The sequence below is a fragment of the Lingula anatina genome, chromosome 1 (genome assembly GCF_051362555.1).
Source record: "Lingula anatina isolate TDL-2025a chromosome 1, LinAna3.0, whole genome shotgun sequence".
Classification (NCBI taxonomy): Eukaryota; Metazoa; Brachiopoda; class Lingulata; order Lingulida; family Lingulidae; genus Lingula; species Lingula anatina.
Genome location: NC_141767.1, coordinates 67,662,653 through 67,682,296, shown reverse-complemented (window position 1 = coordinate 67,682,296; position 19,644 = coordinate 67,662,653). Strand labels below are relative to the sequence as shown.

The 19,644-nt window shown below is 34.9% G+C and overlaps 1 protein-coding gene and 1 long non-coding RNA gene across 3 annotated transcripts in view; both read right to left on the bottom strand.

Moving 5' to 3' along the window:
* The window catches only part of LOC106181906 (uncharacterized), a 120,319-nt gene that overhangs the window by 61,561 nt on the left and 39,114 nt on the right, over positions 1–19,644 (bottom strand). The gene's annotated exons all lie outside the window — the stretch shown is intronic.
* On the bottom strand, positions 822–6,634 carry LOC147764916 (uncharacterized). The gene is made up of 2 exons (XR_015332018.1): positions 2,289–6,634; positions 822–1,216 (listed from the first exon to the last, which is right to left on the bottom strand). It is a non-coding gene; the product is annotated as an uncharacterized LOC147764916 (long non-coding RNA).

Below are 19,644 nucleotides of genomic sequence, written 5' to 3'. Positions count from 1 at the left end.
AGTATATGACTTCCTATTCAAGTTCAATAGTAACTATGGGCATTTCTCCAATTTTGGAGATATAAAGGCCAGAAAACATGCAAAGTACAGTTCATCATAAAAAGTAGCTTTAAGGTCAATTTCAAGGTCACAGATTGCTAGTATATGACTTCCTATTTAGATTCAATAGTAACTATGGGCATATCTCTGCCAGTTTTCGAGATATAAGGGAGACAAATTTTGCAAAGTTCAGTTCATGGTAAAAAGTAGGTCAAAGGTCAATTTCAAGGTCACAGTAAGATTGCCAGTATATGACTTCCCACTCAAGTTCAACAATAACTATGGATGTATCTCTGCCAGTTTTAGAGATATAAGGGCTGGAAAATTTGCAAAGTTCAGTTCAAGGTGAAAATTAGGTCAAAGGTCAATTTCAAGTTTACAGTTAGATTACCAGTATATGACTTCCTATTCAAGTTCAATAGTAACTATGGGCGTATCTCTGCTTATTTTTGAGTATTTATAGGATCCTATAAGATTTCCTATAGGATTTCCTATAAGATTTCCTATAGGATCCTATAAGATTTCCTATAGGATTTCCTTTAGGATCCTATAGGAAATTGTCCCATTTTCCTATAGGATCCTATAGGAAATCCTATAGGAAATCTAATAGGAAATCCTATAGGATCCTATAGGAAATCTTATAGGATCCTATAGGAAATCTTATAGGAACCTATTGAAATTCATATTAACTGCTTTGAGAATATGTTTACAGCTTTTTATATATTGTTGGATCTTTGGCAAAATTGGTAATAGGCACTGGTCCCTCAAAACAAAAGAATGTATCATGTTTAAATTCTTTATTCAATATGTATAAATGTATGTACATATTCCAGTATGGTATGTAACCAGCTTACTAGAGAATTGTTTCATAGATTTTTGCAAATTCAATGGTGTTGCTACTGCTTTTTTAATTATAAGTTCTATAAGCTATCACAAGGATCCAATATGTCTTGTCAAGCTGTGGCGTCTCTGTCTTTTTCTTGTGTGGGTTCGAACTCCAGCCAGAATGAGTGGCTAAAACCTCCCTTTGCCAGACCGTGCCCATTGTCAGCATACTGCTTTAGTCACTTAATAATTGAAGAATTTTAGACAAAAGTCTTTTGCACATTGTTCAACTTTACTGTGATAGCCTTCTTAACCTCCGTCTGAGTTGTGTTGAACCATTTGCAGATGTATTCTGAAAGAAAGACATTGTGAATTTCAATTAATTGTACATGTCTACAAAAATGCAAAATGATGAAGGAAAAATTTTCTAATGAGATCAATAATAATCATTGCACCAATTCTATTTTGAGCAATTCGTAGCCTTCAACTGAATTTTTTTCAAAGACGTATTAAAGCTGGATAATTTGTAAAAAAAAATATAAAGAACATGAACATATTTCATAGGACCAAGCCCACAGGAACAATCAGAAACAAATTTTAAAATGCAGAAATCCGCAGTGGAGAAAACTCTACTCTGGTTAAATATGCAATTGGGCCATTACAGAGCTGCCAGGGCCAAAAAAGTCCCCAAAACTCATAGAAAACTAATTTCCGAGGGTAAACAGTAATTCCCTATTCTCACCAGTCTTTGCTTGACCTAAATCATCAGTCCAAACCACAAAAAAGCAACCCCCAAGTTAAAATTTATAGCTTTTGTGTAAGCAAAATGGTCAGATTTTCACAATGCACATTTCATTTCCATTATGTATAGGTTAGCAAAAAATATTTTTAAACAAACTATGGTGTTTACCTCACATTAAGGGTTGAAAAGAAATTAAAGGGAAAGAAAACTTGGCAAATAAACGATCCTGAAGAACATGTGAGGTAATTTGCCCTGACAGCTCCTCTAACATGTTAATTGTATGTTATTTATTAGCATGGGTCTTTCTCAGTTATATATCATGATGGTCCCTTGGAGGCAGTTGTGGATAACATTAAATAGATAATTTTTAATAAATCACAAACCAAAAGTTAAATGAAATGTAAATTGTTTTTTTTTTTTAGATTCAACTGCATTTAAAGAAATATTTTGATGAGCAATTGATCACAGTTTTATAAGAAATAAAGAGACTAAACAGTGATTGCATTATGTATCCCTGTTTCTTTGTTGGCTAAAAGGGAAGCTATACATTATAAATTATAACTTGTTTAATGTAATATAGATATGATGTTTACAAGGTACACTACAAATTAGATCAATTAATTATCTCATTTTCAATTTGATTAGATGACCAAATGATCCAATGCATTACTGTAATACATACCTTCCTCAATCCGATTTTTCTACACTCTGTACCCTTCCACTATGCTCCTGAATTTAAACCGTCTTGATAGCTGTATACTCAGTTGCTGCTTGTCTCATATAAACAAAGACTTAGACAGGATACCACACATCTGATAACACCTAATAGGCGGTTACTGTTACTAGTGTAACAATAGCTACAGGAGTAGTGACCTAATAATAGGTGCCATGCTAACAAAAGAAATACACAGTTGTTGAATCTGTGGTTATGGCTGGTGGAGTAGGGCATTCTCTAGCTAACATCAGTTGACTGTTAAACCTTACAAATGATTGAGCATGGTTTATAATAAAATGTATCTTTATAAACATATTAATTTGTCCTCGTTTCCCATCCTTTATGAGGGACAGTACTATACCCTTAATGTTCACTTACTTTTACATTATATTTTATATATTAGGCAGGATTGCACTTTCACTTTTTAAAACAGCCAAGGTCAAGTAAAATCTGATTATAAGGTTGACTTTCAATATAATAGAAGAAATATGAAGTAAGTGAATATGATCACACAAAAAGTAAAAATACATTATATACTGATATTTAGACCAGTTTCATTATTTTTCATTCAACCCAGCTTTACAAAAATTCACTATATGAATTAGCATAGAATTTCCTATAGGTTCCTATAGGAATTTTTGTAATGGTCTGAAAATATATTAAAAATTAAAATTATATACTGATATTTAGACTAGATTCATTATTTTTATTCAACCCGCCCTTATAAAATTTCCCTGTATGAATTAGCATAGGATTTCCTATAGGTTCCTATAGAAATTTTTGTAATGGTCTGAACATAAATTAAAAATCAAAATCATATACTGATATTTAAACCAGATTCATTGTTTTTCATTCAACCCGGCCTTATAAAAATTCCCTATATGAATTAGCATAGGATTTCCTATAGGTTCCTATAGAAATTCCTATAAAATTTCCTATAGGATCTTATAGGAATTTTTGTAATGGTCTGAACATAAATTTAAAAAAATAATTTCAGCTTCAATGATTTGGTACAAAAACATTCCTAATAATAAAATATTTCTCCATAAAAGATTACTTTACAAATGATGAATTTTTTCAAGATTTCTTTAAAATAGAAATTAAAGAATTTCTATAGAATCCTATAGAAGACTATAAGATTGTGCATTATAAACAGTAACAAGGCAGCAAAGCTGTCAAATGTACAGACAAAAAACAAAAAAAAGATATAAAAAAAGGTCATTTTGTCAATTTTGATGCAATAATAAAAAATGCTTATAATAGCACTGTCAGTCAGCACTGAATTTTAATCATGCACAACAGGTAACATGGTCAATAACAGGAGCGGACCCTGAGATATTTTCTGACAGTATTCCAAAGTATCTATGTTGATCCATCCTCCATTTTGATGGTCTTCCAACAGAAAACAAGGCAGCAAAGCTGTCAAATGTACAGACAAAAAACAGAAAATAAAGATGCAAAAAAGGTCATTTTGTCAATTTTGATGCAATAATAAATAATGCTTATAATAGCACTGTCAGTCAACACTGAATTTTAATCTTGCCCAACAGGTAACATGGTCAATAACAGGAGCAGACCCAGAGATATTTTCTGACAGTATTACAAAGAATCTATGTTGATCCATCCTCCATTTTGATGGTCTTCCAACAGAAAAAAATAGATACCAGTCAATATAAACTTAAAAACCTGACTGTCTTCCGGAAGACCCAGAAGATGGTCTCAATCCACCCCTTCAATAAGATTACAGTTTCAGGACCATGAGAGTTCAAATTCACATTATGAAAGTCTCAATATTTGAAAAATGATGACAGTGCATAAAATAATATTACATAATGTTTAAAGACATAAAAAACAATACAACTGCTTATGTAGAAATACAGAAAATGTGCAGAGCCCCAGGCAGATGAGAGTTAAAAGTCACAAATGCAAGTGTTTGAGAAAATATTATAAAGGAAAACAACAAAACTAGAAAAGCACTTTGAGAGTGCAGACCTCTGCCAAGGCAGCAATTGTTGATTATTATTGATAATTGATTGATTATTGATCCGGACCACCACCAAAAATTAATCATTGTCCTCTTTGGCCCACTTCCGACAGTTCCTGAAAATTTCTGCAAAATCGGTCCATAACTTTTTTGTGTTATGTGGATGACAGACAAACAGGGGTGAAAATATAACCTCCTTGGCAGAGCTTGAGGTAAATATAATTCCAATGAAGATGCTATTCAAACTTTTAATCTTCCAGTTTGATATATATATATATATATATATTTAAAACTTATTTGCAATATTAAACAAAATTTACCTGCATAATTATCACTGCTTCCTTATTATTAATCTAGCAGAGAGCTTTACCTTTGGGAGTTTACAGGGAAATATCAACAAGTGTGCTTTATGTAATCTCATTTAATGGCCTATTAAAGCAAATGACTTTATAACTCTGAAATTAATCTAGTGATACCCAAGGGTAATTTACAGACTGACCCACTCAAAGGTCTTCAGGCCCATAAGTCACACCTTAAGAAAAGCACAAAACCATAATGCCCAAAATAGGAGACTACCAATCCTGATGCAATAATACATTATGTTTAACTGCACAGTCAACATCAACTTATGCACAACAGGTCACACAGACGAAAGTAAAAGCATAAGGCTCCAGGCCCATCAGAGTTCAAGTTTATACTTAGAAAGTGCCAGAATGAGAAAAATGAAAATTTCACAAAAAAATGCATAAATACAATAAACATGATAATCCAATAGAGCTGGTTTTCTCATGAGCTGAAGGCCAATCCTAAAAATCGTACTTGTAAGTTTAAAATTATAATAAGTGGCACAGTTTTCTTTTCATAATGTTTGCAGTAGCAGTGCAAAAAGATTGTTGTCAATTTTGATGTAACATTACATAATAAATTAGAGAATAATTATCACCAATTTTTGTTTATTGAATATAAATAGGATGGACATGTAGAAAATATGATTACCATTTGGCTTCATGTCCATGGGAGCTCCGAGTCCCACAATGAATATGCCAAAAAGATAATGAATATTACACTAAAATATATAACTTCCAGAAAAAGAAGCCAATTAGACTGCTTTTCTAACTCAGGCTGCATTTTAGTCCTGTGTTTCTTTTTTGAAAGTTTGACAGTCATAAGTAACACGGTTTTCCCATAATGGTCATCAAGGCAGCAGCACCAAAAATTGTGTTTTCTTCTATTTTGATGCAACATTACATAATGCTTAACAGCATAATGACCATCGATTTTTAATAATAAAATATAAGTGTCATGAATTTTCACAAAATGTGACTAGCATGGGTCTTCAAGCCCGTGGAGGTTCTAAGTCACACCTTGGAAATGCCAATATGTGAAAAATTAAATTTTCACAAAAAACTGTTTAATTGCCAGAAAAATTTACCAAACAGACTGCATTGCCTACTGAAGCTGTATTTTAGTCCCATGTTTCTTTCCTGTAAGTTTTAGAACAGTAAGTGACATGATTTTCCTTAAATGGTCATCATGGGAGCAGTGCCCAAAATAGGGGTTTCTTCAAATTTTGATGGAATATTACATAATGTTTTACAGCATAATGACCATCAATTTGTAATTATAAAATATTAGCATCATAGTTATTCAGAAAATGTGACAAGCAAAAGTCTTCAGGCCCATGGAACTTCAAAGTCACATATTGAAAATGCCAAAATGTAAACAAGACAGCACTGTTCTGAAATGGCATTATAAACTTAATAACCTGTCTTCCAGAAGACCCAGAAGATGGTCTCAATCCACCCCTTCAATAAGATTACAGTTTCAGGACCATGAGAGACCAAAGTCACATGATGAAAGTCTCAATATTTGAAAAATGATGACAGTGCATAAAATAATATTATATAATGTTTAAAGACATAAAAAACAATACAATTGCTTATGTGGAAATACAGAAAATGTGCAGAGCCTCGAGCAGATGAGAGTTAAAAGTCACAAATGCAAGTGTTTGAGAAAAAATTGTAAAGGAAAACATAACAAAACTAGAAAACCACCGAGAGTGCAGACCTCTGCAAAGGCAGCAATTGTTGATTATTATTGATTATTGATTGATTATTGAGCCAGACCACCATTAAAAACTAATCATTGTCCTCTTTGGCCCAATTCTGACAGTTCCTGAAAATTTCAGCAAAATTGGTCCATAACTTTTTGAGTTATGTTGATGACAGACAAACAGGGGTGAAAATATAACCTCCTTGACAGAGCCTGAGGTAAATATAATTTCAATGAAGCTGCTATTCAAATTTTTAATCTTTGATTATATATATATATATATATATATATATATATATATATATATATATATATATATATATATATATATATATATATATATATAATAACCTGCATAATTATCACTGCTTCCTTATTATTTATCTAGCAGAGAGCTTAACTTTTGGGAGTTTACAAGGAAATATCAACAAGTGTGCTTTATGTAATCTCCTTTAATGGCCTATCAATTAGGCAAATGACTTTATAACTCAGAAATTAGCTAAGTGATACCCAAGGGATATTAACAGACTGACCCTCTCAAAGGTCTTTCAGGCCCATAAGTCACATCTTAAGAAAAGCACAAAACAATAATGCACAAAATAGGAGACTACCAATTCTGATGCAATAATACATTATGTTTTACTGCACAGTCAACATCAAATTTTAATTATGCACAACAGGTAACAACGACGAAAGTAAAAGCATAAGGCTTCAGGCCCATCAGAGTTCAAGTTTATACTTAGAAAGTGCCAGAATGAGAAAAATGAAAATTTCACACAAAATTGCATAAATTCAATAATAAATGATAACCCAATTGACCTGGCTTTCTAATTTGAACTGCATGCCAATCCTAAAAATCATACTTGTAAGTTAAAAATAATAATAAGTAACACAGTTTTCTTTTCATAATGTTTGCAGTAGCAATGCAAAAATATTGTTGTCAATTTTGATGTAACATTACACAGTGATTGGGAAGGAACGCGCCATTGCGCCATACGCGCATAGAATCGTAACTGGGTGCATAAAAAGCCCTGTTTGTGCGCCATAAGGGCGCGTGATTTTGATATACATCGCTTTTAAAAAGAGTCAATAAACTATTCGTCAACTGATTAGCGTAATTTTCCTCTCATACCTGAAGACGTCTCAGGAACGAATTCGGAAGCTATCAAACGCAATCGGCGAAGTTTGCCGAGAGCAATGAGCACATCGTCCCAATAGATATGCTAATGAAATAAAAGCTGATATCTTATTGGCCAATCAGTTTATAGGTCATGTTTATCCAATTAGAAGTAACCTTGCTTTTCGTTCTGAAAGCACATGGGATTTTTTCAAGCAGCACTTTGGTGAAGTGAAAAGAAAAATGCCGCCGAAAAAGATTTTTAAAATCTCACCAGACCAGCCTACATTAGTTAGTTTATTTACTTCAACCGCTTCGTCTAAGGGTCCGTCCAACGTTCAGGAAGAAGTCTCAAAGGAGACGGGGGAAGAAAATGTACCAACTTCTGAGAGCAGCGCTCCTTGCACTACGACGAGTAGTAGTGACACTGACAGTAGTGTTACTGCTAGTGCTAGCACCTCTCACTCTCAGGTCGTACGAGGTTTTCAACCCCGATGGCTTCAACTATGGCCCTGGCTCCAGTACGACTGCGAACAGTGTAAGAGTTAAGATTCTTGGGAGTAAGATATGTTATGAGGATGCATTGAATGTGTGGCACAGGAAAAAGAGATTACTTCATTAAGTAATGAAATCTCTTTTCAGTAAGACTGATTAATAAGTACTAGACAGTATGTGAAGACAATTTCATTTACATTTTCTCAGTTTTGAGTAATCAAGGATTTCAGAGATCTAGATTGTTTACCTCTTGTTGATGGTTTCATCAAATAAAAACCAATTACTTATGAGTATTACATGTTTTCTGATCATTTTGTTTTTTCATTTAGTCTTCAAATAAGTTCAGTAAAGAAGGCATTGTAATGGTTTTATTGAAAAATACAATAAAAGTCTTAACTAAATAAATATATTAACAAAGAAACTGCAAAACCTTATTATATTATTCCCAAAAATATTGATACAGATATTTCAAATATATTTGTCATGGTTAAAAATGGCCCATAAATGTCAAGCGATGGCCCATTGATATGCAAAATGGCCCATTAAGGGTGACCTAGGAGGGGCCATTGTCCCATGGGTGGTTTGAACCTTCCCAATCACTGCATTACATAATAAATTATAGAATAATTATCACAAATTTTTGATTATTGACAATAAATAGCATGGACATGTAGAAAATTTGATCACCATTCGGCTTCATGTCCATGGGAGCTCCATGTCCCACAATGAATATGCCAAAAAGATAATGAATATTTCACTCAAATGTATAACTTCCAGAAAAAGAAGCCAATTAGACTACTTTTCCAACTCATTCTGCATTTTAGTCCTGTGTTTCTTTTTTAAAGGTTTGACAGTCATAACACAGTTTTCCTATAATGGTCATCATGGCAGCAGCACCAAAAATTGTGTTTTCTTCTATTTTGATGCAACATTACATAATGCTTAACAGTATAATGACCATCAATTTTTAATAATAGAATATTAGTAACATGGACATTCAGAAAACGTGACAAGCAAAGGTCTTCAGGATCTTGGAACTTCAAAGTCACACCTTGAAAATGCCAATATGTGAAAAATTAAATTTTCACAAAAAAACTGTTTAACTGCCAGAAAAAATTACCAAACAGACTGCATTGCCTACTGAAGCTGTATTTTAGCCCCATGTTTCTTTCCTGTAAGTTTGAAAACAGTAAGTGACATGGTTTTTCTTAAATGGTCATCATGGGAGCAGTGCCCAAAATAGGGGTTTCTTCAAATTTTGATGCAATATTACATAATATTTAACAGCATAATGACCATCAATTTTAAATAATAAAATATAAGTATCATGGATATTCAGAAAACGTGACTAGCAAAGGTCTGCAGGCTCATGAAACTTCAAAGTCACATCTTAAAAATGCCAAAATGTAAACAAGACAGCACTGTTCTGAAATGGGTTTATTTCCATTTTTAACATTTTTTTAACATAAAACAAAATAAACAGTTTGTTGCCATTTTTATATGACCAACTAAGAAAATTGATGAGATGGGAAAAATATCAGTAGAACAGTGTTAAATGTCTTATTTCCTCCATTATGAGATTCTGAACATAGTGGATGATTGAATCTGACAAACTGCAATGATATGAGTTTATTTCCATTTTTGACACTATATTACACAATGCACGATAACAAGTTTACCATCATTTTTACATAATCAATTAACAATGTCGTAAAGATGCAGGAAATATCAAACAAACACTTTTACGTATCTTATTAGTTAAATAATGAGACTGTTAACATGCCTAAGAATTGAATCTGAGGAAATGTGAAAAAACAGCATAACTTCTAAAATAAAGGCCCGATTATGCTGATTTTCGAACTCAACCTGCATTTTAGTTAGACTACTCCTGTGAGTATAATGACAATTGGCCTATCTGTTTTTCTTATATTGTGTTATCAGTGTTGCATATATGTTGAAAAAAGTGAAAAAACAGCATAACTTCCCTAAAAATGGCCCGATCATGCTGATTTTCGAACTTGACCTGCATATTATGAATATTCATCAGTTTTATAAGTTTCAAGCCAAAAAGTAAAATGGTTTTCCACTTATCGTGTTATCAGTGCTGCTTATATGCTGAAAAAAGTGAAAAAACAGCATTACTTCCCTAAAAATGGCCCAATCATGCTGATTTTCGAACTTGACCTGCGGATTATGAATATTCATCAGTTCTGTAAATTTGAATACAAAATGTAAAACGGTATTCCACTTATCGTGTTATCGCTGAGTGCACGGCGACGACGACAGACGCAGATGATGGCTATATGTACAGACACATCTGTGTCTGTACATAAAAAGCATTTTTGCTTTAAGGCCAGTGATAGGGTTAAATACGCTTAAAATCATGTTTTTGAGTTTTTTGTGTGTTTATATTAATCAAAAAAGTATCTAACGTTGGATGTAATAATTTTTATGAATTTGCACTGCAAAATGTGTCTTTTGATGAGTTTTTCATTGGCACGCGCCCCAGTCAGGCTGACAACTAAGCCACGCCTCTGTTACTAAGGGCCGTTGCCATGAGGGGGTCGGAGCACAGTTAAAGAGTTATAAGCTGATTAATGTGTGCGGTAATAGGTCATAAGTCTTACATCAGCTTAGCAGCGAAGAAGTTTAGCTAGAACACTATGGGGAAGAGAAAACTTCGTGTTAAAAGTCCATTTTAGTCCCCCACCTGATACGAATAAAAGCGTTTAGAAAAGCTCTTTCCTTCAATATGTGATGTGGCCAAACAATTTCCACGGTGCATTAAGATAAACAGTAAAAGAATATCCACAATAAATTCGGCAACCGAGAGGTGCGCCAACATATAGATAATTGCGATAGCATTTATGTCGAAATATCAAAATGAATAGCCCCGCCGCTCGAGCCTTTTAACCAATCAAAGCAACGGAAAGGGGTCACGTCACCTTCCCACCAGGCCATGCCATGTAAACAAAGCAGCATGGTCGGCTGTAATGAAGAATCTGAGGAGGGAGACGCGAAATCTTCGCCAAATTCTCATCTTTCGTGTTGCTTGCACATACTAGTAGAAGAAGGTACATGTACCTAATTAAGAGACTCTAGATACCATCACACGTCTTCACTGGAAAACTTTTAGAAGCACAGCGAAACAATGGCTGAAATTTGGCAGCAGAGAAGCCGCTGCCGTTCAGTGGATCCGTACGGATTTAGAAATAGGATTCGACGATTTGGAAGCCAAACCACGATGTCACTTTTGCTACAGAAAGCTAACTAACAAGAAGGGGTTATCTCAGGCGGCAAAGAAGTATGAGAAAGCTGAGAAAGAAGGCAGTCATGCTGAAGAAGGTATGTCAACATATTGTAATTTGTTTTTAAGTGCAGCCCCGATTGTGTGATGTTTACATCGTACGTGGCTGATGTTACATAACAATATGTGACTGATAAAAGTGATATGAAAGAAAGAAAAAAAAAGAAAATGATAAAAAGTTTATAAGTGTTATTATTACATTTTTGTAAATACTTAGAGGTTTTAAGATTTGAAACAACTCATTCTCTGTTGAATAAGATAGTATTAGACCCCATTTCCAGATATTAGACTGATCTACTTTAGATCGACCTAACTCCCTGGGGGTTCAAGCTAAACAGCTGTCAGCGGGGCGGACACGAAAGTTGATTACCCCCTTACAGCTTGTAGTAGGCGGGATGGACATTTAAGCCGGATTATCTGACAGTAATCTAGTGAGACTCCCTGCGGGGATGGATCGATCTAAAAGCTCTGGGAATACAGCCTAAGCTAGCTAGCTGGATGTTCTTGCATTATTAACATCTCATTATTAGTTCATCGATATTAGCATTGCATTTACACAAAATAATGTAAGGCTTCACACAACAAGATATACAAACAAATGTTATGGTGGGATTTTATGTGACATAGGCTTAAGTATCATGGTAGAATATTTTATGTTATTTGTGGAATACATTGCTGCACATGTGCAACCATTAGTGAATATAAATATGTATAGGCTTAGCCCAACTTCAATGAGCATGTATTTTAGGGAATATTCACTGTATCTTGTGAGACAGAAAAAGTAGGATAGCTTTTCACAGAATAAGCTGCAATGTGATTAATTTAATTAGGACTGTTAGGAATACTCCTAGTAACTTTCCCTTATGAATAGAATCAGTAAAGGTATACATAAATAGTATCAATAAAGAAATACATTGACAAACAGTGTCAATAAAGGAATAATGATAATGAGTAGAGTGACTGGTAGATGTAGTTCAGTTAAAGAGAAGCTCGAGGCACTTTTATTCAAGGCATCTTATATTCATCTGGGCAGCAGAATGCTAGTGGGCTCCATATTACTTATTAGATCTATAAGCTTGATTAATTTGTCTTTGTTGCAACAAATATTAAACTATCGCAACAAATATTAAACTATCGCAATTATCTATATGTTGGCGCATCCTACGGTTGCCGAATTTATTGTGGGTATTTTTTAACTGTTTATCTTCATGCACCGTGAAAATTGTCTGGCCACTGGAGCTTTTCACACAATGAAACGATAGACCAGTGTAGGCAAGGGACTACGGTAATGTGCCAAGCATTTCGACCGGCCCAGTCAATCCGACCACAAAAATTATTTTATAAAATTAATTTTTCTGGGCTCAAACAATTAGTCCATACGTCAAAATCATGGGACAGAATTTTTTTCTTGTTCCGATTGTTCGACCACATCGTCGACAAGACTCGGTAAATTTTCAAGCCAGTGAAATAGATGCTGCATGCCTCGGCCCTTTGTCAATTGTTGTCCTTTCAATAGCTCTCGTCAATGAGGAAGAAACAATTAATTGAAGATCTAATCTGGAAGCATGACGTACCTGTCTTTTCCTTTGTCCCCGATGACAATAATAGTGCTTATAGACATACAAATTTTGCTATTAAGCAGACTTGCCCTCGCTGACTGATTCATCACGCCCGTAACTGGGGAGGGGGGGGGGGTTAAAAAAAGGTCTATTCTGGATGAAACCAAATATCGACAGTGGGTAGAATATGTCGTAAACACCTTCATATAGACCATATATCGCGTTTGCTAGCACTAATAAAAAGTTTGGGAAGAATAAGCAATTTATTTTCAAGTTCGATTGAAATATATATGCAGATGGGGAAACGTTCTTGAAGGCAACACCGCAAGATCTTACATTTACTACAATCGACCGAAAGATCAGCGGGATCGACCGCCCAGACTTCTTGGCGCCAAATACCACGCGCTGTCAAAATCTGACGAACACGTGTCGCTGTTCACCTACATGGATAACTGATTTGTCAACAATAAAAATGACGTCTTCCTTAACTCCATGGGAGCTTCATAGAGAGTTCCACTGGGTATTTACGTTACCTGTGAGTCAGTTTCTGTTTCCCCAGATGCATGAAATGTTGATAATATTTAGCGTATTCCACGACGAACTCCATTCCTGTGACCCCCTCCCCCAAAATGGGACCGTCTTCATTAACATGTGGTTTGCGCTATGCTAGAGCAGACCAGATAAAACCAGTCTCTCATTTCTGCATGTGCTCAATTCTCACGTCAAATTATAAATGCACCTGTTTTGTGAAAATTATGGCAAGTAAATGCTATTTTTACGTTCTGGTTGTATCAGTGGGGTTTTCAATATGCACCGTGGTTTGTGCACAGCGAGAGTATATAAGTAAGAAAATCGGAAGAATGCCAGCAAAATGCTGTATGTCTATCGCCACAGGTACGCTCCGTATTTTGCCTTTTGTCAATATGTTTTTATATGACATGCTTTTTAAATAAAATACTTAATAGTAATTTGAAGTTACACTGATTTCCGTTTGAGTACCAGTTGGTATTCTTTGATACGGGTGATTGAATTTTCTTCGGAAGTACGTACGTCTTCGCCTCGACGCTGAGCAAGCCTTGCGGGTTGAAAAAAACTGATCTCAGACTGGTAAAAAATTTCAATTCGGTTGATTTCAGTTGTCATATTAAAATTCAAATAGGGCGTACGTAGATCACATAACTAGTTTAAGTCCACTAAAGCCACCGGTTTCAAATATAAGTGACCGGCCTGTGTTTACAACACCATACTCGTCCCACTTGTGAAGGGCATCATGAAAGTGACCGTAGGTGAGGGAAATATATAATTAAAAATTATAATTGTCGTCTTTTTTAATGTTAAGTAATGTTAGCACATATTGTACACAGCAAAATAAGATTTCAGGAGGATAAAACATGCCTGAAACACATGTTAGGCGAAAATTGCGGCTTATCTTGCGTAACACTTCCGGTAAAATGCAATACTTCCGGAAAGATGAACGTTTTGGCAGATGCCCCTAACAATCCGACGATATCAAAGGTTTCCATTTGCTGTATTTTAATCAATTCGACCAAACTGACATTTCCATGAAATTAATTAATTAATCTTGGTCGAATTGTTTGGCATATTACGTATTTCCAGAGGAAAGAAAGAAAATTTTGAAAGAGAGTAGGGCCTATGCGTGGCGGTTGGGGAAAACCGTCCCTATTTGTTCAGTCGGATAACTGATTTCTGTATACCTAATAAATGGGTGAAAGAGTTAATCGAATCGCCTAAATTAATTGACAAATGAAAGAAAAATCGATAAATAAATTAAAAAAACGCTAAAAAGGATACTTTTAGCCTAGCTCTTAATTTTTGCGATATATATCGGCGAGCGTATCTGTGACACGTTACGAAACCGGAAATGATTGTTGGTCGCCGTTTGCAAAAGGTAAATCTAATGTTGACAGAATAAAATTTTATTCTCCAAGATATGATATCATGGAGCTTGAGAGATACGCGAAAAATTGTGATGTGAATGGCCAAACGAGAGAAATCCAAGCAAGGGTTGACAGAAAATAAGAACTGTTTATGCCCCGAAGAGGGAGCTCTCTCTGGACGAGTCAATGGTAGCATGTAAGTCAAGGTGTTCTTTCAAACAATTTATGAAGGATAAACCCATCAGGTGGGGACTGAAATTGTTTATGATATCCGAGTCAGTCACTGGATATGTGTGCAATCTGAAAGTGTACACAGGAAAAGAGAAAGAAGGCAGTGACAATGGTGCAACCCATGATGTTGTCTTGTCAGTCACCTCTCCCTTTTTAGATAAGGGACACCATTTATATATGGACAATTATTACACAAGTGTCCCTGCATTCAAGGAGTTGTTACGACGATCAACCCCTTGCGGCACAGTAAGAGCAAATAGGAAAGGACTCCCAAACACGGTAAATGCAAAAAGTTTCCTGTGGTAAAAGAACTGAAGAGAGGCGACACAATTCACATGTACAAAGGATCCTTCACAGCTGTCACTTGGAAAGACAACAAGGCAGCAAAGCTGTCAAATGTACAGACAAAAAGCAGGAAATAACAAAATAGGCTACTGTCAATTCTGATGCAAAAGTACATTATGTTAAACTTCAAATTCAACTTCAAATTTTAATTATGCTCAACAGGTAATACCAATGTAAGTAAAATGTGTAACAAGCATAAGTCTTCAGACCCATGGGAGTTCAAGTTCACACTTTGAAAATGTAAAACTTCCAGAAAAAGAAGTCAATTAGACTGCTTTTCCAACTCAGGCTGCATTGTTTAGTCCTGTATTTCTTTTTTGAAAGTTTGGCAATCATAAGTAACATGGTTTTCCCATAATGGTCATCATGGCAGCAACACCCAAAATTGTGTTTTCTTCCATTCTGAGATTCCGAACATACTGAATGATTGAATCTGACAAACTGCAATGATATGAGTTTATTTCCATTTTTGAAACTTTATTACACAATAACCATCATTTTTACAAAATCAACTAACAATGTTGTAAAGATGCAGGAAATGTCAAACAAACACTTTTAATATCTTATTTATTAAATAATGAAACTGTTAACATGCCTAAGAATTGAATCTGAGGAAATGCGAAAAAACAGCATAACTTATAAAATAATGGTCCGATTATGCCGATTTGCGAACTTGACCTGCGTTTTAGTAAGATTGATTACTCCTGTGAGTTTCATGACAACAGTCCTATCAGTTTTCCTTGAAATGTGTTAACAGTGTTGCATATATGCTGAAAAGTGAAAAAACAGCATAAATTCTACAATAATGGCCCGATCATGCTGATTTTCGAACTTGACCTGTGTTTTATGAATATTCATCAGTTCTGTAAATATAAAGCCAAAAAGTAAAACTGTCTTCCACTTATGGTGTTAACGCTGAAAGTGCACGGCGACGGCGACATGATCGGCGACGACAGACGCAGGTGATGGCAATATGTACAGACACATCTGTGTCTGTACATAAAAAGTAAAACTCCCCTCCACTTATCGTGTTAACAAGGAAAGTGCACGGCGCCGGCATCGGCATCGGCATCGGCGACGACAGACGCAGGTGATGGCAATATGTACAGACACATCTGTGTCTGTACATAAAAAGACAGTAACCTTACTTACCTCTCTACCTGTTGAGGAGACTTCAGACATAGTGCAAAGATCAGATAAAGTTTCTGGGAAATGGGAAAAGATAAATGTAACTCGACCCAAAACTGTAACTCTGTACAACACTTACATGGGTGGTGTTGACTTGTCTGATCAACGCATCAATGCCCACAAGCGTATGATGAAAGGTGTGGTGTGGTATTTGAAACTTTTTTTGGTTTTTGCTTGATACTGCTAGAGTAAACTCTTACATCCTTTACAAGAAAACGAGTGGAAAATCAATGAAACTGAAAGACTTCACTTGTCAGCTAGCTGAAGAACTCATTGGACAAAATGTAAAGGAAGTAACATCAGGCAGACCTCTAGCCACACTTCCCACTGCGTTCTAATCGCAATCTCAACCATGCACCAGCTATGTCAGAAGATAGAAAAAGATCTGCTTGTGCTGTTCATTTACAGAGGGTGGACACAATCTACATATGTACTGTCTGCAAGGTTAGGATGTGTCCTGCTCCTTGCTTTTACAGATATCATTACATGGTTGACTATACTTATAATGACCCTGAGAGATCTCAAGCACCTAGAAAGAAAGCTAGGAAATCTTTGTGAAATATTTTATTTATAAGAGAAGGCAGCATTTGTGTTGTGTTGCATTTTGTGTTACATGCAAGGTATGCTCTGATTCTTTTGATATTCCTTTTATAGCTTTTTATGTACAGACACAGATGTGTCTGTACATATAGCCATCATCTGCGTCTGTCGTCGCCGTCGTCGCCGTCGTGCACCTTTACCGATAACACGATAAGTGGAACACCGTTTTTGCTTTTGGCTTGAAACTTACAGAACTGGTGAATATTCCTAATACGCAGGTCAAGTTCGAAAATCAGCATGATCGGGCCATTTTTAGGGAAGTTATGCTGTTTTTTCACTTTTTTCAGCATATATGCAGCACCGATAACACGATAAGTGGAAAACCGTTTTACTTTTTGGCTTGAAACTTACAAAACTGATGAATATTCATAATCCGCAGGTCAAGTTCGAAAATCAGCATGATCGGGTCATTTTTAGGGAAGTTACGCTGTTTTTTCACTTTTCTCAGCATATATGCAACACCGATAACACGATAAGTGAAATAACATTTTACCTTTTGGCTTGAAACTAACAGAACTGATGGATATTCATAATACGCAGGTCAAGTTCGAAAATCAGCATGATCGGGCCTTTATTTTAGAAGTTATGCTGTTTTTTCACATTTCCTCAGATTCAATTATTAGGCACATTAACAGTCTCATTATTTAACTAATAAGATACGTAAAAGTGTTTGTTTGATATTTCCTGCATTTTTACAACATTTTTAATTGATTGTGTAAAAATGATGGTAAACTTGTTATCGTGTATTGTGTAATAAAGTGTCAAAAATGGTAATAAACTCATGATTGCAGTTTGTCAGATTCAATCATCCACTATGTTCAGAATCTCAGAATGGAGGAAATTGGACATTAAACACTGTTCTATTGATATTTTTCCCATCTCATCAATTTTCTTAGTTGGTCATATAAAAATGGCAACAAACTGTTTATTTTGTTTTATGTTAAAAAAATGTTAAAAATGGAAATAAACCCATTTCAGAACAGTGCTGTCTTGTTTACATTTTGGCATTTTTAAGATGTGACTTTGAAGTTTCATGAGCCTGAAGACCTTTGCTAATCATATTTTCTGAATATTCATGATACTAATATTTTATGATTAAAAATTGATGGTCATTATGCTGTTAAACATTATGTAATATTGCATCAAAACTTGAAGAAACCCCTATTTTGGGCACTGCTCCCATGATGACCATTTAAGAAAAACCATGTCACTTACTGTTTTCAAACTTACAGGAAAGAAACATAGGGCTAAAATACAGCTTCAGTAGGCAATGCAGTCTGTTTGGTAATTTTTTCTGGCAGTTAAACAGTTTTTTGTGAAAATTTAATTTTTCACATATTGGCATTTTCAAGGTGTGACTTTGAAGTTCCATGAGCCTGCAGACCTTTGCTAGTCACGTTTTCTGAATGTTCATGTTACTAATATTCTATTATTAAAAATTGATGGTCATTATGCTGTTAAACATTGTGTAATATTGCATCAAAATTTGAAGAAACCCCTATTTTGGGCACTGCTCCCATGATGACCATTTAAGAAAAACCATGTCACTTACTGTTTTCAAACTTACAGGAAAGAAACATAGGGCTAAAATACAGCTTCAGTAGGCAATGCAGTCTGTTTGGTAATTTTTTCTGGCAGTTAAACAGTTTTTTGTGAAAATTTAATTTTTCACATATTGGCATTTTCAAGGTGTGACTTTGAAGTTCCATGAGCCTGCAGACCTTTGCTAGTCACGTTTTCTGAATGTTCATGTTACTAATATTCTATTATTAAAAATTGATGGTCATTATGCTGTTAAACATTATGTAATATTGCATCAAAATTTGAAGAAACCCCTATTTTGGGCACTGCTCCCATGATGACCATTTAAGAAAAACCATGTCACTTACTGTTTGCAAACTTACAGGAAAGAAACATGGGGCTAAAATACAGCTTCAGTAGGCAATGCAGTCTGTTTGGTAATTTTTTCTGGCAGTTAAACAGTTTTTTGTGAAAAATTAATTTTTCACATATTGGCATTTTCAAGGTGTGACTTTGAAGTTCCATGATCCTGAAGACCTTTGCTTGTCACGTTTTCTGAATGTCCATGTTACTAATATTCCATTATTAAAAATTGATGGTCATTATGCTGTTAAGCATTATGTAATATTGCATCAAAATAGAAGAAAACACAATTTTTGGTGCTGCTCTCATAATGACCATTTAACAAAAATCATGTCAATTACCGTTCTCAAACTTACAGGAAAGAAACATGGGTCTAAAATACAGCTTCAGTTGGCAATGCAGTCTGTTTGGTAATTTTTTCTGGCAGTTAAACAGTTTTTTGTGAAAATTTAATTTTTCACTTATTGGCATTTTCAAGGTGTGACTTTGAAGTTTCATGATCCTGAAGACCTTTGCTTGTCACGTTTTCTGAATGTCCATGTTACTAATATTCTATTATTAAAAATTGATGGTCATTATGCTGTTAAGCATTATGTAATATTGCATCAAAATAGAAGAAAACACAATTTTTGGTGCTGCTGCTATGATGAGCATTATGGGAAA